Genomic DNA, 24,128 nt, shown 5'->3' on the forward strand with positions numbered 1-24,128 from the left:
AGAGAGAGAGAGAGAGAGAGAGAGAGAGAGAGAGAAGAATATGATGGGAGGGGAAGGGACAGAGATGGAGAGTGAGAGAGTAAGAATTTGGGGGGTAGGAGATAGAGCAATTTTAGGTCCTTTTAGCCTCTGGAACACTTCTTCTTAACCTCTATACCACACTTTGATTTTGAAAGGGAGCAGAATTTGCCTCCTCGAAATCTCTCTCTTTGTCATAAGGATTATTCCAGGCTGTTTTTTTGGTGTTTTTTTTTTAAAGAAACACTAGACACAGGAAGAGCTCTGAAAACTGAGTAGAAGTTGCCCTTTATGTAAGATACATTTACTTTTATTAGGGAAATATCCATTTGAAAGCATGTCCCCCTCTGAGGACCATGTAGAGAAGGATGGATGGTCTAGAAGCTCTTCCATGTAGAAGGCGAGGACTTAAATCTGCATAACAGCCTTATTCAATTTACTGTGCTTTTCCTGATCATCTCCCATAACCTCACTCCCTACCCCCAACATCTTCTTTCATCTTTAGTTAGAGATGATATTTGAGGTGATGGCTTAGACTGTTTCAGGGAGTTACTCAGTTTTCCTGGGTCTCTCTCCCAGAGGTATATATTTTATTCAACATCTACTTGTTCTTCTCTTGTTAATGTGTCTTTTATAACAAGGGCATCTCAGCCAAAAACCTGGAAGGGTAGAAGAAAAATTATTTTTCCTCCCCTACATTGGGTTGGTTTGTTTCTAAGCACAACTAAGTGATTCTATTCTCCATCCAGGTCAAACCAGACAAAAAAGAACCTTGTCCTATGAGACAAATCAGTCCCATGCTACTTTACTTGACCTGGGCCTGGATTACAAGCTTCAGAGTGGTGGCAGTTTGACCTTCACCCAACCACTAGTTCTCCAGAGGGACAAAGAAACCCTGAATATTGCTTATTAAACATGTGAATTGCTGGGCTCATCCATTAAGAATGTTGTTTCCAGAAGTCTGGGACTTCAGGAATCTGCACATTTAATAAAAAACCCAGGATAATCAACCATTCCTGGGAGCCAGATATGCTGAATATTTGACCTTGGCCTAAAGTCAGAGACATTCAGCAGGACTCAGGACTAATAAAAAAATGAAACCCATATTTGTGTTCTTTCACCTGCAGTGATTTAATGGTGCCATTTACAAAATCATCAATATGTGTCCCTATCTTATGAGCATTTATTAATACAGATTATCTACATTATAAATTTGTTTGGCTTTGTCATATGCATATTCTTTAGCATTTGGTTCTTCAGTTCTCTCAGAGCCTACATTTAGAAGTAAAGGGTACTATAAGGAAAAACACTATAAGAAAGACACCCACTTGAATCCTTCTCAAGAGAAAGAGAAAGAAGAATAGAAAAGAGAAGGGATCTTGAGAGGAACACAGGCATGAGCCCATTACTTGCACAATACCTCATCAGAGAACTCCTCCAAGGAAATATCCATCAAGAAAATGCCTTTCCCCATGGGTCAATTTGATTAAAAGTGCAAAACCAATGACAATTACAGGTCCACAATCCTTTATCAGCAACCAACAAATATAAAAAGCTCTCAAAGTCCGTTTTTTCAAGGCTAATTTGGTAGTAAAACATGATTTGAACTGAGCTAAAGCAATTAACAAACTATTTATTACACTTATGGTGAATATTAATATATTTCTCATAAAATAATGTATTTTGATTATGGGGTGCTGCCCCAGACCCCAATGGCAGTGTATGTAAAATACTCTACATGCACTGTATTGCCTTTTCAAAATTGAAAAAATTTTGATTTCTGAAATACATATGACCTTAATGGTTTGTGATAAGGACTGTTGACTTGGAATTTCAATCACCCAAACATGAACTTATCCCAACTCTCCACCCCAACCCTTTGGAGCAGTCCAAGAAAGAAAGAAACAAAGCTGGTGTTCTTTATCACTGACCCAGCAGTAAAGTTACTCACCTTAGGCAAGGGACCAAGTTGGAGGCTGCACATAGTTACCCAGTACCTGGCCCACCACAGGCTAAACTCAGAAACTATAGTATACAGAGAGCAGAGAGAGGCCCCCAACCATCTAGGAAAGGTCCTCAGTACCTCCAGAGTCTCCTATGAGCCATACCAATACCCTTCCTGAGTTCTGAAATGCCCATGATACTTCCAATATGCTAAACAGAGAAGCAAAATTATACCACTGAGCCCCACAGTTAACTCTTAATTTTCTACACCCACAGCCAAGAAAAGAGGAACAGATTCTTGGGGGGCAGATTTCCCTATAATTGCTCCATTTAGCTGGTTCTCATCCATGACAGCGCTACACCAGAAGCCCAAAAACCTACTGAATGGAGCAAGCCTCCATTTCTAACACAGTAGGGTGTCATATTACCCTCAATTCAATCATGGATCTAACTTGAGGCAGCTAATCTATTCTTGACTGAGTTTTCCAACAGTTACTTTCATGTGGCCATGTCATTCTAATAGAGTAGGCAATTAGGCATGAGCAGAGCAGGAACGATAGGCCAGGTATGGAATGCCAACAGGGCAGAAAGTCCCGGGTACCCAGCAATGGGCAAAACTGAGAAAACAACTATTATACACTAGGACCTAGCCCACAGGGTAACCTTTCCTCCCCTAATATGTCATTAGACATGCATTTTAGATCCCCCTGACCTTTCATATTGCTAGTTATGTGGTTTAGACCGCCTGAGAGGAGGAACAGGGGGCCAGAGTATAGCCTCAGGACTGTTGACCACAGAGACAGAGTTTTGGTCAAACTAGAGATGTCATTTAAGCCTTAGTTGCATTTCAGCTCCAGGCCCAGAAAAGCAGCAAAACCAGATGAAGCAATGCTATAAACCTGAAAGAACATGCCTTTCCCCAACCCCTTCTATCCTCAGTTGCTCTCTCTGGAGCATGCCTGCATCTTTCCCCTTCAGGCATGTTATCTTTGCTTTCTTTCTCCTAAGCTCCTAGGGCCCTTTCTTTTGCCTCTGTTGTTTTTCCTGTGCACTGGCCCAGCTGGATCACTTCTCCCACCTCTGTGACTTTCTAAATAAACTTCTTGCATTAGAGTTCTTGGCTCTGAATTCTTTCTTAGCCAAACTCAAGAACCAGTTTTAACTCCACATTCACTATTAACAATTCCAACCAGCACTTTGGTCTTTCTCATTTTGCCTGTCTATTCCCCAAAGCAGGACAGAGGGTATCTTTTTCAAGAAATCTTGAAATCAGATGCATGTAGACATATCAAATCAGCAAACTTGAAAAAGAATCCCAAATGCATCATATTCCTTTTCCAGTAAACTCATGGCAAGGAAAGATTCTGAGATGTCCTAAAATTAAATTATAGCAGACCAAAAAGTAGAAGGAGGAGACAAGAGAGGTTAATCAGTTAACAGAACCAACAAAAAATAGCTCTCATTACTGAATGTATGTTAAAACTTTGAAACAACTTCCAGGTAACTATTTTCTGTTATTATCTAGAGAGAATAGCTGAATAGCTGCCTACTGATGCCACCACATCTTGATTCCACGTGAACTTTCCAGACTGTTGTCCACTACCAATCCAAAAGCAGCAAATACGTCTTCCTTACAGACTATGCACCTATCCCAGAACTTTCTCCACTTCACCTATTCCCAATCCCTTTAACTATAGCCTCCTGCATGCTCCCTATTGGGGATCTAGCCCACAACCCAGGCATGTACCCTGACTGAGAATGGAACCGTGACCTCCTGGTTCATAGGTCAATGCTCAACTACTGAGCCACACTGGCCAGGCAACAATGTAAATTCTTTTAAAACAACTTACATCTTTCCCCTCCAAACTCATTGTATAAAAGAGTCCCCCTGCCCTAGCCAATTTGGCTCAGTGGATAGAGCGTGGGACTGCAGACTGAAGGGTCCCAGGTTCAACTCCGGCCAAGGGCACATGCCTGGGTTGCGGGCTTGATCCCCAGTAGGGGGCGTGCAGGAGGCAGCCAATCAATGATTCTCTCTCATCATTGAGGTTTCTATCTCTCTTTCCCTCTTCCTTCCTCTCTAAAATCAATAAAAATATATTTAAAAAGAGTCCCCACAACCCTAGATGGTGGGCATGTATGTCTCCGCCATCAAGGACCTGGTCCTTTCTTTGCGTAGCATATGGCTCAATAAACCATTTCTTTGAGAAAAACTTTAGGCCTTGAAAGTTTTTGTTTAACAGTGGCCTCCTTTAGCAAATTCAAAAATTTATAACATTGAACTTCTCTGCTCTGTCATGCTGGAGTCACATCCATACTCAAGATTAACCAAAGGAGCCATGCAAAAATAGCATTTTACATCAGAGGCCCAAAGACCCCCAGCCTTTGCCTAAATATCCCTGCTTTCTTCCTTAGTTAGCTACCAACCACCTCCAAATTTTGGTGTATGTGTTTTAGACTAGCCAGACAGAAAGCTAAATTTCCCTTCAGCTGCAAAAAGTGTGGGAAGAGAAGACAGTTAAAAGTGCAAACAAGGACAATAGAAAAATTAAAATGCATCTGGGTATATCCCAACACCAAACTGGCACTTTTGTATTCATGCCAAAATTTGCAACGAAGCACTTTCATTTTCCCATAATTTTGTAGATAAGCAGGGCCTTATTATTAAAACCCATTTTACAGATGAAAAACACAGGGGGAAAGTTTCTGGCAAGCTTTCAGACAAGAACCTAGGTCCCTTAACTTCCATATCTTGACCTCATGGCACAGTCACCCCAATGGCCCTACACCTGTGCTACCACACAACCCACAAGATCTCTACAAGATGAGACATCTGAAAGCAGAAACGTACCTGGGCAGCAGATCATATTTACATGAATGGGTTCCAGAGTTCAGCATCACATAAGACAGGGTCATCTTAGCTCTAATCTGCCTCATTTCCAGGTCTTCTGGGCAGTTGCAATTACTGCAACCTTACAAAGCTGAGGTCTTTCTTGGCTGTTTTTTTCCCCCCAGGTAAAGCCCACAGTTTCCATTCAAAATCACACTCTCTCAGCTTCCCCATGAAGCCTCCTATACTACTCCAGGGTTCTCCTGCCTAGAAACTTGTAAAGTCAGCTCTTTCCTACACACCTGACAAGATAAAAATTCTGAGATGTCTTAAATTACAGTGGGCTGGAAGATGGGGGAAAGGACAAGGGTAGTTAATCCATTAACAACTGTGGGTTGAACCTAACAAAAGACTGCTCATATTCCTCAATGTATGTTTAAAATTGGAATGAACTTCCAGGTGACTATCATGGCTCAGTGGTTGAGTGTCTACCTATGAACCAGGAAGTCATGGTTCGATTCCAATCTGGGCACATGCCCGGATTGCAGGCTCAATCCCCAGTAGGGGGTGTACAGGAGACAACCAATCAATGATCCTCTCTCATCATTGATGATTTCTTTCTCCCTCTCCCTCTCTCTCTGAAATCAATAAAAATAAACAAATAAATTGACCACCAGATGACACAAGACACCACTGCATCTGGCTTATGCATGAACTTTCTGGATTGTTGCCCATGACGAAATCAAAAAGTAGGAAATACTTCTTGCTTACAGACTATGTACCTATTATAGAATTGCCCTTGCTTCAACTTCTTTGCCCCCCTTTTTTCTATAGCCAATGTTATTTCTTTCAAAATAATTTATATCTTTCTTCCCCAAACTCAATGCATAAAAAGAGCCCCTTCAGCTCCAGGACAGCAGACATGTTCATCTTTTTCTGCTGGTAGTGGTTTAGACTGTATGTCCCAGGACCTGGTCCTTTTTCTGGCAAGCATATGGGCCCATAAACCCTTTATTTCATAAAAGCTTTTGGACACAAAATTTTGTCTAACACACCCAATCTAGGCACCAGCAGGTGTACCAGTTCATCTTCTACCTCTGAACCATGCTGGTTCCAGGTTCCCCATCTTCACCACCCAACCTCCCAGCCAAGCTATCACTTGTAGCACCTCCTTGTTCCAATTCCTGTGCCACAATCATATCAGCCCAAGTTCATTGGCATCATTGTCCAGCCTCCCATTAACTTCTGCTCACCTCAACATTAGAGTCAATGAACCTCTATTTTCATAACACCTAAAGAAGACAATTTGTGTTCATAGGAGGAAATGTCAGTGCTATGAGAAATGTAATTGGGAAGGAGAGCCAATCACCACAAACCATTCTAAAAGAAGGACTTGTCAGATTAACAGTGAAGGGTGATGGAAAAACTAAATAAAAGGGAAACAGAATGAGATTGGGACAGGAGAGTGGTGTTTACCATGGTACACATCTTCCCAGGCCCAGCCCTCTGGCTCCAGTTTTCTTACCTCCACATCCTACGATGGCACACAGCTATTTGGGGATTCCTAAGGACTATGCTTATAATCATTACTCACTGTGGACCCCAAGAAGGAATTTATCTGCTGAAGTGGACTCCCCATCATCAAAAGAGGGCCAAAATTTTATAAATAATAAAAGCCTAGTGGCCATTTGCTAACAAGGGCTCCTCATCTAATCTGTATAGTGGGAAGAACGTCAGACTGAACTCTGGGCTTCCCACACTATGTCCCGTTTGCTTATGCTATCTGAGTCAACCACTACGGGGGAACCGATTTCCTCTTTCTACCAAGGTACTGAGACTTGCCCAGTACAATCAGAACTGCACAATTTGGATACCACAGTTACATAAAAGGGACCTAATTGGGAACCTGGGCCAGAGCTTTCAATATAAAAGATGGCCTCCCCTTTGTCTCAGAGGAACATAATTTAGGTTGCTACCTGAATCTGTGCCTCCTGGGTTGTAGCTCCTTTTGCTCAAATAATTGCTTTTTATTCCTTATTATAGTCTAAAATTAATTTTTATTTATGCCACCATTCTTGGACTGCCCAAAGCCTGTCTTAGGCTCTATGTATTCACTAATGTTCATATTCTCCCAGGACCACTGCAAGTATCTCTTCACTGGTCTCTAGCCTACAGGCACATTGTTTCAAGAGGGATCTATCTAAAATGCAGCTCTGATCTGCCATTAAAATCCTTTAATTGCTTGTCAGCACCTATAGAAAAAGTTCAAGCTCCTGAAGGAGCAATGAGTTTGCCACCTCAAAATACATCTCTGGGATATTGATTATCTTAGGATGATTAATGTAAGGACAGTAGACCTAAGAGAAGGTCTGAAAACTGAGTAGAAGTTACCCTTTTGTAAGAGACATTTATATGTGTAAGGAAAATCTTCATTTGTGATGGTGTTTACCTCACTGTACCAGGAAGAGGAGGATGACTAAATCTCTAGAAAATCATCAATAGAGAAGGCAAAGGCTTAAATCTGCTTAACAGCATTTGACTTTTAATGTGCTTTCCTCCCTTATTAGCCTCTCCCCTCCCCAAAACAAGCACACCAAACACCTTTTGTCTTTACCTGGAGATGGATTTAACATGGTGGTGTGGGCCATTTCAGAGAGTTACCCAGTTTTTGGGGGGGTCTCACCCATGTATATAGGAGGTATACATTTTATTAAATGTCTGTTCATTTTTCTCCTGTTAATTTATTATTACAGGGGAGGGGTCTCAGCTAAGAACCTAGAAGGGTAGAGGTAAAATTATTTTCCCTCCCGTACAACACACACACACACACACACACACACACACACACACACCCTTATAGCTTTAATTTGTGTAACTATTTTCTAACATGTTTTTTGGCCAGGTGTATTTCTTTTTTGAGAGATATGACCATATGTGGCCTTTGTCTATTTTTCAACTGGTATGTTCTCTTTCATATTAAGTTCTAAGAGCTATTTATGTTTTAATAACATTTAATGCAGACTATTTGATATTTATTGCAAATAATTTTCCCAGGTTGTAATTGTCTGTCATAGCTCTGCTTACGGGATGGGATGTATGGAAGTTTTTTTATCTTTATGTAAACAAATGTATTTTTCATTTCCTTTCTGGCTTCTGGCTTTGATGTCATACTTTGAAAATATTTTACAACCCTGAGATTATAGAAAGAGTCAATTATTGTTTTCTAATTTTATTTTTAAAGTTTCAATCTCCAACATCAGGAAATTGTAACATTGTTAATCCTATTCACTCTTCCAGAATGGCCTTCTCACCTTTCCTCTTCTGGCTAACTCCTATTTACCTCTCAAATACAAAATTATGCATCATTTTCTCCAGGGAGCCTTTGGTTAAATGCCCATCCTCTTTCTTCCCTTTAACTCCTCTGCTTACTTCTTGCTGAGAAAATACCATTTTTGTCAGTATAAGGAGCTTACAGAGAGAACTTTTCCTCAAGAATGTAGACAAAAGGAAAGTAAGAGTACTTACTAAGAATTGAGCTTTAAAATCAACATATAAGGGATTAAAATGGTAATACCTTCATCTTAAAGCCAGAATGGTTCCCAGGCTTGAAAAAACAGATTGTAACCAGCTTGAATTATACCTAAAGAAAGACTGAAGTTGGTCAACCATTGAGGTATAGAATAGAGTCACAAATCATATTTGGCAGGTTCCACACCCACACACAATTATCCAGGTCCTGTGGCCAAAAAAAGGGGGAGGGGTCTATGGAAAATAACACCACAGGGTAGTCTGATCATAAATTCCTAGCTGGGCAGGTCATGGTATGTAGTTGGGCCCACAAATATGACTTCTTCAGTAAAAGTTTTACCTTTGCCTTAAGCAAGCCCTATTGTTTCTGTGCATCAAAGTTAATATACCTTTGAAATGCCTCTTTTTACCCTCCTCCTTCTAAAGCTTGACCATCTTCAAGAGAGCACATAATATTGTTAACTATTCTATAATCCAGATCCTACCTTGCTTTCTCCCACCTTCATGTAATTTCCCTTAATTCCAAATGCATAAATGAAAACTCCAAACTATCATTTCTTGGAAGCATTTATCTCAATTTGTTGAGATACTGTTTCCAGGCTTATCCTCTGTTTATCTCAAAGTTTTATAAAAATTCACTACAGATTTTGATGTCCTTACATCAACAGTCCAGAGAACCTTAACTCATCAACACTAAGTTTTCTGATCCCATTGGCAATTTTATCCCTTTTAAGAGGATGGAAGTGAGATAGTTAGCATGGTTAAGTGGTTAAGATTATGGGCTTTAGAGTCAAGACAGACTTGGGTCCGCATGCTGGCTAAGACACTTAGCAGCACTGTAACCTTGAGCAAGAGATTGGAGTAATTTTCATCTCTAAAATAGGGATAAAAATAGTATCTATATCTCACAAGGTTTTGGAGAGGATCAAATGAGATATAGCACACAAAGCCCTTGGCACAATGCCTAGCACGTAGCTAGCACTCAATACATAGTAGATATAATTATTCTGATCTCAATAGAAAAATCCATCCCTACTGTGAGCTACATCAGCACATACTGAACTTCCAATTCATCTAACTTGACTTATTTCAATTCCATGTTTGCATATTCATGTTCAGATATATTATTTGGTTCCTCTTTCCCAGGTGCCTACGGGAAGAGAATACTTGACTATTCTCCTCATGTGTCAAATGGGGCTCAGTTTCCTCATGTGTCAAATGGGGACTAAAACAGTACTACCTTGTAAGTTAGAGGTAAGGATTAAATGCTTGAAGCATTTAATTTAGTGGCTGGCACATTGTAAGGAATAAAATAAGTATGAGCTATTGATAGCATCATCCTTCTTAGATGCCCTTCTCTTTTCTCACTGATAATTCCATCCAAGGCAATGATAAGTTCTATTTCCTCCACAAAGCTCTCTCCAAGAACTCCAGATAACAACTCTCTTGTTTTCTAATGGCCTGTAGAATTCATTGGGTACTCAGATTTTATTTAATTTTGGATATTAAATGGTTCTCTAATGTTACACACAATGCTATAGTAGATTGAGAGCTAGGATTTGATTATCCATCTTTTGCTCCTGACAAATCTTAAATTGGCATTGGTGAGCCACTGAACAAAGTCCAAAGTAATCTGTACGGTAATTAGGGTCCTAAACAATGTACCCCCCCCAAACACCAGCAGCCTTACCAGTTTTATCGCTCACTGTGCCTCAGGTTTTGATCCTGAACCTCAGTTTCTACATTCTAATAGTGCTTGCCTCCAATATTATTAACCTCAACTGTTGTTCCTATGCAGATACCAAATGTTTTCTGGATATTTCTATCTGGATGGCACACAGGTACCTAAGGCCAAACATGCCTAAATCTGAACTTGCCACCTTATTTCCCTAGCCTCTTCCTTCTGTAACTGCTCCCTCAAAAAATGGGTGAGAAGGGACAGCTCTTGTAACAATAGAATTCCAAATGGTAAAGGTAGAAAGAATGAGGGAAACAAAATCAACATTAGGTAAACACTATAGCAATAACTGCTGCAGGTAAGAATCATTGATAGACCCTGATTAGTAAGGAGAGTCTTATCATTTTTGCATGCAAGATACTTGTTAATTACAATGGCAAAATAGTAACTTGATAGTGGGGAAATTTGACCAACACCATCTTAAACAAGTAACCAAGGTTAACAACACAGTAATAAGGCATATCATCATGTGCCCCAGGAAATTATGTATAAGAAGGGTACATCATTTCTGTGGTGTTTTTGCCAAAATCTAATGAAAAATACATCAGATAAGTACAAATTAGGGGCATTTTACAAAGTAACTGACAAGATAATGAAAGACAGAGGCTGAGGAATTTTCATGGATGGAAGAGATTAAGAAGACATGACAACTGCCCTGGCAGGGTGGCTCAGTTGTTTGGAGTGTCTTCCCATACACTAAAAGGTCATGGATTTGATTCCTAGTCAGAGCACATACCTAGGTTGTGGGTTCTATCCTTGGTCATGTCATGTAAGGAAGACAACTGATTGATGTTTCTCTCTCTCTCTCTCTCTCTCTCCCTTCTTCTCTCTCTAAAATCAATAAAAAAACATCCTCAGGTAAGGATTTACAAAACACACACACATGACAACTAAATGCAATATGGGATACTGGATTGGATCCTGGAACAGAAAAGGGGTATTTGTAGAAAAACTAATGAAGTCAGAATAAAGCGTATAGTTTAGCCCGTAGTACCAATGCTAATTTCTGTTTTAATTTTATCATAGTTATTCAAGATGTTTATATTAGGGGAAGCTGACTGAAGAGTATATGGAAATTCTCTGTAATATCTTTATAACTCTTTTGTAAATTAAAAAGTACTGTTATCAAATCATTAGCCTATCTTTAAACTCAGGGCTATCTTTGATGACTCCTCTTTCACAGCCCCCATGTATAGTCAGTCCCCAAGTCCTGTCATCTTGAAACTTTAACCTTTTCAATATATCTCTAATCCATCCTAATTATCTTTTCCTACTTCAGTCCCTATCATTTTCTTTTAAAAATGATTTTAGAGAGAGATGAAGGGAGAGGGAGAGGGAGAGGGAGAGGGAGAGGGGAGAGAGAGAGAGAGAGAGAGAGAGAGAGAGAGAGAGAGAGAGAGAGAGAGAACAATTGGCTGCCTCCCTGACCAGGAATGGAAATTGCAAACTGGTATGTGCCCTGACTGGGAATTGAATTGAACTGGTGACCTTTCGGTGCACAGGAGGATGCTCAACCAACTGAGCCACACCAGCTAGGGACCTATCATTTTCTTAAACTATTATAACAGCTTCCTTTCTGATCTCCAGGTCTTTAGTGTCTCCCCTTCTTCACTCTAGTTCACTCAGTATTGTCAGGTTCCTAGTTTTAAAATAGATTTCTGATCATGTTATGCTCTTCCTTAAAAAGTTTCAGATGACAGATTTAACACAATTACTGTAATAATCTTAGTTGACTTCTTTGTAGAAACTGACAAGCTAATTCTAAAATTCATATGGAATTGCAAGGTACCCCAAATAGCCAAAACAATCTTGAAAAGAACAAATAGGCGACCCCACACTATCTGATTTCAAAAGTTACTACAAAGCAACAGTAATAAAGAAAGTGTGGTACTGTCATAGGATAGACATATAGGCTAATGGAAGAGGACTGAAAGTGCAAAAATAATCCCTCACAACAGATTTTCAACAAGGTGTCAAGACCATTCAATGGGGAAATAGACTCTACAACAAATGGTGCTTGAAAAACTAGATTTACACATACATAAGAATGAAGTTTGGACCTCTATCTTACAACCACATACAAAATTAACTCAAAATCAGACTTAAATGTAAAAAAAACTATAACACTCTCAAAAGTAAACATAATGGTAAATCTCCAGATTTGGCAATGGATTCTTAGATGTGACACTAAAAATGCAAGCAACAAAAGAAAAACAAAATAGGTAAACTGGGCTTCAGAAAAATTAAAATATTCTATGCTTAAAATAATACTATCAAGAAAGTAAAAAACAACCCAAAGGATAAGAGAATTTTTTAAAAAATCCTATTTCTGACAAGGGTCTAGTAACCAAAATGCATCAATAGTTCTTAAAATTCAACAATAAAAGGACAAATAACCTAATTAAAAAGTGGACTAAGGATTTGAATAGAATTTCTCCAAAGAAGACAAACAAATGTCCAGTATGCATATGAAAAGATGCTCAATATCATTAATCATTTGGAAAAATGCAAATCAAATCCACAGTGAGATACAACTCCACACCCACAAGCAATGCAAAAATAAAAAAGACAATCACAGGTGTTTGTGATGATATGGAAAAACTGGAAACTTCATAAAATGATGTTGCAATATTGGAAAACAGTATGGGAGTTCCTTGAAAGGATGAACATAGAGTTATCATATGATCAGCAATTCCATATATGTGTATGTGTATCTCCAAGAGAAACATCCACATAAAAATCTATACATGGATGTTCATAGCAGCATTATTCATAATACCCAGAAGGTGGAAACAATCCAAATATTCATCAATGAATGAATGAATAAACAAAATGTGGTATATCTATAAATGGAGTACTATTTGGCCATAAAAATGAATAAAGTACTGATACATACTACAACATGGATGAACCTTAAAAACATTATATTTAATGAAACGAGTCAAAAATATATCATACCTACACTAATAAAAGAGAAAGATACAAATTGACCATACCTCCATGACGCCCACCAGCCAATCGGGAGTGAGTATGCAAAGTAACCTGACAAAGATAGTGGCAGCCCCACCCCCCAGCCGCTCCAGGCCTCTGGGCAGCACGCTTGCAGGCGTGGAGTGGCCAGGCGGGGCAGACGCCTGCTATGAGGGGGAGGGCGGGGGGCAGAGGGAGCTACAGGAGTGGCACTCTGGCTGGAGCAAAGACTGAAGGCTCCAGCCGCAGCGAAGACAGAAGGTGGCAGCCAGACTGAAGGCCTGGGTCCCGGGTGCCAGAGGAAAATCAGTGCCGGTAGCCAGGGGAAGGAAGACCTACTGCACGAATCTTCATGCAATGGGCCTCTAGTATTATTATATGACTGCATCTGTATGGAATGTCCAGAATAGGCAAATCTATAGAGATAGAAAGCAGATTAGTCATTGGTTTAGAGCAGTGGTTGGCAAACTCATTAGTCAACAAAGCCAAATATCAACAGTACTTCTTCAAAATAGACTCGCCCAGGCCGAAAACTGATTTCTGCGCATGGGCCACGAAGTTTCAATCGCACTGTACGTGCACGCCCACACATGGTATTTTGTGGAAGAGCCACACTCAAGGGGCCAAAGAGCCGCATGTGGCTCGCGAGCCACAGTTTGCCGACCACTGGTTTAGAGCTAGGAAGATAGAGGAAGAACAGGGAGGGGAGTGATAGCTAAATGGTATGGAGCTTCTTTTGGAGGTGATGAAAATGTTAATTGACTGCGGTGATGACTACACATACCTGTAAATATACTAACAACCATTGATTGAACACTTTAAAGAGGAGAACAGTACTGAGTTGTATATCTATAAACTATTTTTTCAAAACTTCAAAGGCTCATTAATGCTTATTGAATAAAGGTCAAACTCCTTAACTTAGCATCTAACTCCCTTCCCTCCCCCATAATCATTTGAGTCCCTATCCAGAATTATTGTTCATTAATTTTTCATGTCCTTTTCTATCAAAACAAAATGAATTATTCACCATTACCTATATGCCCCATGCAGTTTTCCATCTTTGTCTTTCCTCTCGCTATTCCCTTCCCCTGGAACTCTCTCCTTATAACTCATTTTTACATTTTTATATTTTAATATCCTGCTGCTCTCACAAGTCCCAGTTCAAATGCTCCCTCCTATGAAAATTCTTCAATATTCTTCAACCTTCATGTAATAGAACCTCAAAAATTATTTACTGAAAGAATGAAGATAAGTAGTCTTCCTATATGATGGTTGCTGCTGCCAGAGGATAATCCTCTTAAAGCCACAACTGCACTTTTCCTTACTTAGTCACAACAGCAGCTCCCTGCTTCAGCCCCATTATTAAGTCCTTGAAAATGGTTCCAAACTGCTACTCTGTACCTTTCCTAAAACCCTTCCCTTGACGAACAAAGCACTGACATTACATTATGCCAGGGCTGCCGAGTATAGTTGTGTAGGTTGTGCACTGCACAACCCTAGTGGCGCCATTCAATTATAGTCTATGTGAATGGCACACTCTCCTAGGGTTGTGCAGTGCATAGCTGTTCATGGCAGCCCTGCTTGGAAACAGCAGTAGAATTTGGGAATTACGCCAAAAATAGCCCTCAGTGAAAGAATCAATAAAATTGTATTTCTGTTGAGAAGTGGGTATGTTACAAATCTTATCAAGAATATCAAAAAGAAACTCAGGAGAATAACATAATCATAACAATCAGTTTTTGCATGGAATTAGAAACCAGGAGCATCCCTTAGAAAAAATTGTCATTAATATTTATCCAGCAATGAAGAGAGAAAAGGATACACGTTTTGGTCCATATAAAGGTGTGATGGATCTACATGGTCTCTCTCATCAGACCTTTCAACTCCATTAGGTTCTCATTTTGGGTTATCAAACAAGCCCTTGTTTAATTTGGCTTCAAAAACATAGCTATCTGGCCAATAGACACAAGTTTTACATATTTAGACAGGCCTCTCTCCCATCATCAATTCACCTTGTGGTTTATCAGGAAGGTGTTTTCTTTAAGATTGGGGAGTCTAAAAACCAACACCCCTGGGTAAGGTGAAAAAATTAGTCTTGGAACCCATAGCCAAGTTGCAGAATTAGGACCCACATCAACTCCACCAAGGCAGATACCCTCTAAAGTCAGCCAGAGCCACCATTCAACAAGCCCATTCACCCCAAATACAGCAATAATGCAGGACTTCACCTGAAGACAGGCGAGCTGGTGGTAGAGTCTGAGTATACACCAGACATTGGGGTTATGCCTTCTTTTGTCTCCACCACAGTTCAGCTCAGCCTCCCACGTTCATACTTGCTCTACCTGACATATTTCATTCTACTTCTACCGCCTCCAGAGCTTTCTTGTATAAACCACCCTAATCGATCATTCCTTTCTTGAACTCCTTTTGTACTTAGTAGTACTAGACACATATTGCTTCATTAGCCTACTATTTATTGTTAATAACAATAACAGTAATAATAATAATAATAAATAATGGCAGCAACTATTTACTGACCGCTTTACTATGTGCCTGGCACTATATTTGGCATCTTATGTGTATTATTTCATGTATGCCTTATGAGGTAAGTAATATTTCCCCATCCCACCCCCCCCCCGTTTATATATGAGGAAATCAAACTAAGAAAAAGTTAAGTAACTTGCCTAAGGTCCTACAAGTAAAATGTAAGTGAAAGTCAGTTCTTATACCCAGATTTGATCCCAGAGATTGTGTTTATAGCCAACTCTCTTTTGTCTCCCCTATATGATAATTTGTCTTTTGAGGAGTTTCCTTTGCCTCCACTAACCATAGTGTCTAAAACACTGTCAGACACAGAAAAGTTTCCCAGGAAACATGTGCAAGGGTGACTCTGCTCTCTGGCCAGAGCCCAGCCCGGGACACAAGCTGGGAGAGAAGGGAAGAGGGACAGTGAGTACAGAGAGGCTCAACCTTTCAGGGAGCCACAGGAGTTTTCCTCCTCTGACCCATTTACAAGAGGATCAAGCTGATGCCTTGACCTCAATCCCAGAAAAATATTTAGAACAGGATGACCTGGTTATCTTAAAACTCTTCCAGACAGCCCTAAAGGAACAGAGCCTAGGCCAACCAATAGGAGGGATAAATGGTATCCAGTTCCCTGTAGGAGAGGGACCAACTGTGTCAGGGTCACAACCATGTGAGCCAGCAAATGTTTACAGAGCTCTGCCACTGAGAAGCCATGTGACTATGGTCAAGGCTTTGGGGAGGAAGGGAGGGTGATAGGAGTACTTTTAAAAAATGGAGGGGGGGGGTTGCACCTCTATAAGCCTCAGTTTTCTTATCTTTAAAAATAGGAATAAGGCCGAAACCAGTTTGGCTCAGTGGATAGAGCGTCGGCCTGCAGACTGAAAGGTCCCAGGTCCAATTCTGGTCAAGGGCATGTACCTGGGTTGCGGGCACATCCCCGGTGGGGGATGTGTAGGAGGCGGCTGATCGATGTTTCTCTCTCATCGATGTTTCTGACTCTCTATCTCTCTCCCTTCCTCTCTGTAAAAAATCAATAAAATATATTTTAAAAAAATAGGAATAAGAATATTTACCACTTGCAATGCTCCCAAGGTATAAAAAATGAATATAATAAAAGTACCTATCACCGCATACCTGTCCTTGCTTGGGTTGAGCATAGAAAGATACAGAACATCGTTGCTTTCTGCAAGAAGCTCACAGTCTGTCTGACAAAGATCTTCTGATGTAGAGTACTGCTAGACTCTGTCAACCAATGATAAAGATGGCTGAAAGATTACACTAACTCTTAGCAGGGCGATTTGTCAGATGAAAATTCTGGTGGGAAAGAAGGAAACTGCTGGCAAGAATAAAGGTTGAGGGTTGTTTCTGCTTCCAGTCTCCCACTTCTGTATTAGCAAATTGGAGGAGACTCTATCAGCCACTACTTTGCAAGTGTTGCATGTGAACTATGTTCTTTTCCTTCACAACATTCATCAACATTTCTCATTTTCTAGTGTTTTTGTTAAATGTCAATCTTCCCTGCTAGACTGCAAGCTCTTGGAGGCAGTGGTTGTGTCCTGGTCCTTATTGTAGATCCAGAAGCTAATACAGTGTTTGGACTATACAAGATGCTCATCAGATACATATTGAGTAAATAAATGAAACAAACTTGGTTACCTAATCAAAAGCAATTTAAGATATGCAAGCCTTGTTTATGCATAGAGTGTCTTCTAAAATTTTCAAGAAACTGGTAATGGTGATTTGTTTCTGGGGAGAAGTAATAGTAGAGTAGGATTCAGGGGTTGGAGGGAATCATACATGCTATTTCATTCCTTTCAAATTGCTTGAGTTTTTAAATAACAACCAATCAAACATAAACAACTGCCAATCAAACATAAAAGTTAAAACATGCTTGCAGTAGTTATCCCTAGGAGATAGATTTCTAGAGAACTTTTATTTGCTATGTGTCATACACTTGTAATGTTTCAGGTTTGGGTCATGAGTGTGTAGTGCTTTCATGATAGAAAAGCATAATAAAAAGGCAATTTCACAAAGAATGGAAATAAGGTGCCTAACTCTGCTAACCACCTGGATTATGGGAATGGAACCAATTACAAATTGGGGCAGGTTCAAATATCCAGAAAGCTCTTTCCAAACTGTACTGGGGAAGGTGCCACTGCTGTTCCTCCCCACAGACAAGCTCTTTCTTCACGCAACTGGGAAGATTTAGTTTAATCCCTGAGACTGCCTGAAACCACTATTACAGCCCAGACATCAAGCCAGCTGGATAGCTGGATATTTTTTTGAAGGGAAGGTGTCTTTCTTTTGTATGTGATAATAATGACAGGGAGGTGACAGTGGGACTCTTAACTCTTCGAACTTTACTGGTCCCATCTTCTAGGCAAGAAAAACTAGGGTACGGAAAAGTTGATATTTCCCTTACCCATCTCCAACAGCCCAGAATGTAACTGTTTGGCTTTGCTGCTAAAACTCAATGGTTTTAAATGCTGAACACACATTAGAATCACCTAGGTGGTTTACTGGAAATACTAATCCTGGGACCTACTTGTCAAGATCCTGACTTAACTGCTCAGGTATGGGGCCTGGGAAACAACATTTTAGAGTTTCCCAGATGATTTCAATGTACAGGCAGATTTGAAAACCACACTTCTACCTACTGCTGAATACCCCAGTATTCTCAGAGAAAGAGCATTCAGTCCCTATTTTTAAAACTCTTCTTTAAGCAGTATATTCCCCTCAAAAAGACAAGCCAAAGTCTGTAACCAAGACAACAAGCTAGCAGCACAAAGAGATAGGTCTCTGTGATTTGAAACCAAAGGAAACAGAAGAGAAAAAGTAGAGAAGTCTGAAAGCAGACACTGAAAAATGGAAAGGAAACTAGAGAATAAAGGCATGATGTCTGAGAGCGCCTGGATGTCAGCACCTCAAACTCCTGGTTCCATCCTACAAACTGAGTACCTTGACACAGATGCTCTAAAGATGGAAAGCAACCCTGAATTACAAAGTTAAACCATTAAAAACATGCTTTCTTCTTCTTAATCAATCTTCTGAGGGGGTGGAGAATGGGAATGTCTGCTGTTGTGGAGGTTACAAACCATTTTTTCCCTCCAAGCCCTCTCTCAGTTCACACCTCCACCTACCATACAGCAAAACAGAATGAAAATGAAATGTGAAATCCACATGTGCTTGGAATGTGCTCTGACCCTGGACCTAAAGTTCTGTTCCCAACCAGAGAAGCACTGAGATGGATGAAAGAGCTGGGGACACTGCAAATTGAAAGCTACAGAGCTGGCCTTTTGTCCTCTTTTTGAGGCAGGAGCTATTCTGGAAAGTAGACATCAAAAGGAAAATTCAGCCTGCAATGAGCTGAAATTGGACAAGATGTGATGAGGCATAAATGAAAAAAAAAATAAAATAAAAGAAGAGGGGGAGAAAGCTACAAGGCAAATGGGTCTTTCTTTACCAGAAGGGGCTCTTTCCTGAAAACTGCTTCAAATTACAGTACTTTCCACACTTGGTTCACTCCAGGAAGCTCTGCATTGTACCTAGAAGCAAAACGCTCTTGCCATATGTTAGGAGGAAAAATTGAGGCAGATGCAAATGGCCCAGAATTTGGTGGTCTGGGAGGTGGAATGCAATACATGACTTTAAGAACAGCAATTCTAGGCTCATTCTATTTCCCTCAGTCCAGATGGGCAGCCAAGAGTTTATTCAGAGTGACATTGAAGTGACATTGATGAAGCTAACTATTGGTAGTTTGAGGAAATACAAAGCCATACATTATCTTATATTAAAGGAACACAATAAATGATGCTTTCCTTTATTATTATGATATTGGTCCACAAGTCTCTGAGAACTTTGGGTGGCCCACTGGAAGGATGCTTGGCTGTCATAATCGTTTGAAATTGGCTTTTGGGCTTATAATCTTCTTAATTAGCCACCTACTGGCCCTTTTCCTCACCACAAGGACAAACAACCAACCTGATGTGAGACTCCTGCAGTGTGTTCTACTAGAAGGCATGTGGAGAAACAAGCCATGCCATCCTTTCCAGTCAGCCACATACCTTCCACAAGAATCCAACTCTGGGTCATAGACTTACACTTACAAAAGTACTGCTTTCCCTTCATTTCCAAGGACCTACAAATCAGCCTTTCTCCCAAATGCCTTTGAATTTTACTTAGGTGACCCATTATGCTGTGTCCTCTAATTCAGTCCTGTGGAAGATTCTATTCTGAACAGAAGAAACCCACAGGAGTCAAAACAAGACCTGTAAATAATATTAAGCAACAGGTATTCAAGGTACAATGTAATCCTATATAACAAAAGGGTAGTATGTAAATTGACTGAATGGTGGAACTACCAGAACACCTGCCGCCCCTTGCCCCGGCCAGCCCTGCCCCCAAGTGGGTCCCCGCACTCCCAGCGGGGGCAGGGCCAGTCGGTAAACCACCCATGGGCCCTCCCCCTGGCCAGTCCCACCCCCAAGCAGGCACCCTGACCCTGATCAGGGGAGGGGCTGGCCAGCAAACCGCCTGTGGCACCTTGCCCCGGCTGGCCCTGCCCATGGCCCCTCGGCCCAGCTGGCCTTTCCCCAATGGCCCCCATCATGGTGGGCTGGCTAGACCCCACCAGTTCACGAACTCGTGCACTGGGCCTCTAGTTTTTAATAATGAAGAAAGCTAAGTAGAATGGCCTAACAGTTCCTCTTAGCTCTATATGAATTACAAAATACTAACAACAACAACAACATCACTTATGAAACCACATGCATACCAATTAACTGATCCATGGTGTAAAAAAAAAAATCACACCAGCAGAGTGATTTCAGCAAATTACATAATCAAGAAATACCCACTGAGCTTTCAATCATGTTCTAAACTCTCTACAGATGTGGAATCTTAGAATTATGAAAAGTCATCTTTTATGTCTCAATTCTGTAAGCAGTACCCCCTTAGCTCCTGGCCTAGCATTAATGAACCAAGTCTAAACTGAAGAATGTGCTTTCTGCATTACTTCACCTTCCTGTATCCCCCAATCCATCACCAATAGTGCCCTAGGCCAACTGATTTGAGACTGCCTTAATACACATGGAAGGATAAGCTGTTTCAATGTGTGTAGACTTTATTAATGAAAAGTATACCTCTGGAAGAAACTACAATGTCCTGGGATTCAGAACCCTAGGTTCTAATCCCAGAACACCTGTTAGCTAAAGTGTGGACTTGGGCAAAAAACTTCCCTCTCTAAATCTTAGAGCCCACATCTGTAAAAGAGGGTTGGACCAGATTGGTACTTCTCAGCACGGTTTAGCAGCCCATGGGGTATCATCAGGTGAAGGGTGAGGCAAGTGATTTATTATGAATAATAAATTACTGAAGTTTACATTATCTGCATATATATTTATTTGAACACTAGTGTCCCGGTGCATGAATTCATGCACATTGAAAGGAAATTAATTAGAAGAAATATTTTAATATCACTATTCGCCCTTTCTCTATAATAGAAGTGCCAACCAAATTCATGATTGACAATGACAGATCAAAACACATACATGCGACTGGCACCAGTGAGAGTTTTATATGTATCGCATATGCACGAGTCAACTTAGCCTTTTATATATAGATAGAACAAACTTGCTTAATTAGCCCTGCTTTCTGATTTAGCTAAACTTTTACCAGCCCAGTGAAGCATCCCAACTTCTCTTTCAAGTAATTGTCAGCAACACAGCAGTAAATATCAACACAAAGCAGATTATTATTGTAGATCACACAGGGAGAACAAAGGGTAAAATATTTAACTGCAGCAGTGTTTGACTATATTCTGCACAATGAGAAAACCTGAAGTCATTTTCAAGGTCCACCATTTCTTTACTTCTTTCCAGTTTAGTCAAGTTTCTAAGCTTTCTAAATCTGTTTTCCAGTTAATGAAAAGAAAATCGGATTCCACCCAGTCTCCTATCTACCTACTCCAGGACTTCTGTGAGGATCAAATGAGATGAGGCATGGGAAAACATTTCACAGACATTTGGTTACAGTGTGAAATGTTTGCACATGGCTATAAAGCAAGTTGTGTTCCTGGGCTGAAGAAACTTCAAGAAGGCTAGTCGCTAGGGAAAGGAAGCCGGGCATTGCTACATGATGTCATTACCTGGACGGACACTTAGCATATTAGCTTTTTATATATATTAATATCTCTTATAATCCACTCTTTCTCATTTGCATTCCTATATGCTTTCTTTAGTTGTGTTACAGATGAGTGATTGGGAATTCTGCATAACCTAAATATCTTCTTATTGATGCAGCTCTTGGCTTAATCTATTGAGATGCGAAGACCATCTATCATGTGCACAGCAGCTAGGAAAAGTTTTAGAACCGCTGGACTAGATCATTCATTCTCTAGTCATATAGTTATTAAGAACCTACCACCTCTCAGACATTATGTGAAGTGCTAAAGATATCACAATAACACAAACATGGCCTTTGTTTGTGAGTAGTCAATCTGACAGGAGGGAAGAGAAGTGACATAAACACACAAATCATACTACAATAAAAACTGTTGTCAGACTGTTGAGAGCCTGTAACAGAGCCACCAATTGGTCAGCAGGAAAAGGGGAAGAGGTTCCAGGCAAAAGGAAGAGCATGGATAAAGGCTTCAATGGCCCAGAGTTATAAAGGCATATTCAGGAAACTCAAAGTAGCTCCTTTTGCCTGTATAATATAGAGTTCCAGGAGCAACATGGTAGGAAATTATGCTGGAAAGCTAAGCAGAAGTGAGATCACTAAGCAAGGCCTTGGAAGCCATGTGAAGGAGTTTGAATTATTCCCTCCAACAATAAATCCTTATGATTCTGCTCAGAGAGTAAAGCTGGAATGTGCAGAGGATCACAGTTTGAAACCCCCTTTCCCCATAAATACTGTTAGGATTCCTGTTAGAGGCTGGGCGACTGTACTTCCATTCCACTTCAGATTAAATAGGCTTTTGCCAGCTGGTCTGGGAACCTGATCTTCAAGAATATTCTGTCCATGGGAAAGTGCAATCTGAATTCTAAACAGATTTGCAAAGAAATTTTTGGAACAAAACCCCTTCAACAATTGTTGGGGAATGCCTGGCAAGCAATGAAACACAGGACCTTGCTTTATTCCATTGAGCCAGTGCTTGAAAAATAGACTGAACACTATAACCACTGTCTTAAAATAAACACAATATCCTCATTTTGATTTGTAGGGTTATATTTAGGCACAATCATTGATTGTAATTATGTAGTGCCTATTTATATATTTAAATTCCCACAAAACCCCAAATATGTTGGAGATGGCAGGCTATTTTCATTATATATAAAGACAATGAAGAAATGGAAAAGATGGTGTTCTCTTTAGAAGGAAACATGGATGCAAACCAATTCTGTAACTAACACAATCTACTTGTGTCTCTGCCCCAAACAACGCTCCATTTCCCAGGCAGTAATTAAAAAAATATTTAAATGCTAAGAGCCATCTAATTTTGCATGGTAGCATCTCCATTTTTCTTCACTTTTCTTTCAGTAGAGAACCTATATCTATTTGCACCCAAAAAAACACTCTGTGTCACCTGGACGCCTCATTTTCCCCACCTACTCACTTGGTCTACTAATAGTGAGGAAAAAAGAAGTATTGGTGATTGCTCAGAACTGCCCTCCAAATCCCCTCAGATCATTTTACAGAGTAGCCACTCTCGAAGCTGAGTGTGCATAAATGTCACCCGGAGAGGGGTGGGTAAAATTTATATCCCCACGTCAATTCCTCTCCTCCATATGTGGACTCAATAGGTCTGTGTTAGGGCCCAGGAGTCAGCATTTCTAATAAGCAACCAAAAGAAAGTTATTTGTGATGCAAGCAGCTCAAGAATCAAATTTAAGAAACCCCACTGTACATATTTTAGCTAGCTAAATCCTGAGACTAACAGTTGCCAATCAGAAAGCTGGTGACTCTCATATGCTATGACACTGACAAAGGGTAAAATAGATGAGTGGGAAAAATAACATCCTAGTCAACCTGCCCTCAACTATATTTTAGTTTTTAAAAATTCCATATTTTTACTTTAATCAGGCAGATGGCATTGCCTTTCCAGCAATCTCCTACTGACACCAGAAAAGGAACTCTACAGGGATGATTTAGAAGGAAGATATAAACGTGGGAGAAGAAACAATGTTAACTTGCTTGGCCCTGCCCCAACCTTTTTTAGCCTCCTTACCTCTTCTGCTAGTTGGATTCCATTTCTGGAACTGAGTGCTGCTGTGGCAGGGAAGAGAGGCCAAGTTGGGGCAGTCTTCTATTATTCACATTAATACTTTCCTTTATTACATGGACAATCAAGAGTTGACTAGAAAGAATAAATGAAAGCCAAATATTCTACTGAGAGGTTAAATAGGATAAAGGCAGCCCCCTGTTGGTTGAGAGCTGTGAGGTGATAAATGAACAGTTGGGATCCCTGCCTCTTTTCATTCTCACTGTTTGCCAGGAACACAGATTTAAAGTGCATAACGTCAGCACTAAGCTTGAGAGAAATAAACAGGTATCTGTGTTTTTCCACTGTTCCGA

At 40.3% G+C, this 24,128-nt stretch overlaps 1 protein-coding gene across 11 annotated transcripts in view; it reads right to left on the bottom strand.

The window, feature by feature from the left end:
• TMEM164 (transmembrane protein 164) overlaps positions 1-24,128 on the bottom strand; it is a 217,019-nt gene that overhangs the window by 135,157 nt on the left and 57,734 nt on the right. The window lies entirely within an intron of this gene.

Source organism: Myotis daubentonii, chromosome X, assembly GCF_963259705.1.
Source record: "Myotis daubentonii chromosome X, mMyoDau2.1, whole genome shotgun sequence".
Taxonomy (NCBI): Eukaryota; Metazoa; Chordata; class Mammalia; order Chiroptera; family Vespertilionidae; genus Myotis; species Myotis daubentonii.